Raw genomic sequence first — 1,622 nt, forward strand, 5'->3', positions numbered from 1 at the left:
GTAATTGTTATAATCAAAACAAAAACTTAAGCGAAAAATATATATAGTAATATTGTATGATTACTCAGCAATAAATAGATGGATAGATAATTCTTTCGATTTCATGAGAAATGATTGATGAGTCATTCAATCATATTATAAACAAAATTAACAACAAAAATAATTACATCAACTTTAAATTAAATTATTATTGATTGAGCTGTAATTACACTCGTACTAATCAAAAGTTGATTTAAAAATCTATAAATATAGATTTGATATATACTTTTCATCTATTATTACAATATTAAGCAAAATACTAACTTTAGTATCGTAATGCTTTCTTAATATGGCACTCCTCGTGTCGATCAAATGAAATAGAGTATAAACTGAAGATAAAATATTATCCTATAAACTTGAAACTTGGAGACAATTTGTGAAACAAAACTTAACTTTGACCATAAACCCAAACGATTTCCATCATCCATATTTACAGTAAGTAAATTTTTCTTTCCAGTATAAAAAAAGGTGGCATCATGAATTGATATTAATATAGCAAATCATCAATTAATTTTCCAAATTTATTAAACAACCAAATTATAGTCTCAAAACACCAAAACATCACCATATAGATGGCTATGGAAGATCAAATCAATGACAATAATTTTTAAAAGAAGCATCTGACAACAAATTAAACCTTTTAAAACCTATTTTAGTAACAAAACATTTGAAAAATTAAAACGATATAACGATATATTATAATTTACACTATTTTTTTTCTTGGAAAGCAATTATATTCAAACCGATAATGAAATCAATTCTCGTGATTTGAACCTCAAATCCTTAGTCCATTTTAGTATGGAATAGGAAAACGTAACAAATTAAAATAAAAGTTAATTAAAACTAGATAAAAATAAATAAATTTAAAATTGAAGATATTTTATTGAAAAAAAAAAGGATAACTAGAAAGAAAGAAAAAATAAATGGACAAAGTTAGACCAGAAAAATAGATTGAATTTCACTCCTTTTAAAATTAGTTCCATTTAGTTTTCCTCTTTCAAAAACTCCTTATTTTAATCTACTCTTTCCTCTCTTATTCTTTCTTACTAAACATATCATTAAAGAAAGTAATATGTATAACATATCAACCAATCATTTTGTTGATATAATTTTTTATTAAACTAATTTGATAAAAGAAAAACTAATATAATAACACGTCATTATGAATGAACAAATCAATATTTTATTATCATTATTATTCTAAAAGCTCCAACAACGAGATTATACTTCCCACCACGACATTACACTTCAATTTTAGATTAATTCAAATCAAGCTGACCGACTAATTTAAAACAAGAGTCTCAAAGCCTAGATTTTATTTGCACAAATCACTTTCATTACCACTTTTTCTTATACTATATTATTAGTTTAGAGTATCAATGCATTACACTATATAAATAAGATTGCTATCCTTGACTTTTTTATGCAGCAAGCAAATATGGTAAAGAATCTTCCAATTGTTCTGGTAGATGACGCTGCACTATAATTAACCTAAGAAACTAACGATCGTAGTCGCGTTCCTATATATATATATATATATATATATATATATATATATATATATATATATATATATATATATA

The sequence above is a fragment of the Vigna radiata genome, chromosome 7 (genome assembly GCF_000741045.1).
Source record: "Vigna radiata var. radiata cultivar VC1973A chromosome 7, Vradiata_ver6, whole genome shotgun sequence".
Taxonomy (NCBI): domain Eukaryota; kingdom Viridiplantae; phylum Streptophyta; class Magnoliopsida; order Fabales; family Fabaceae; genus Vigna; species Vigna radiata.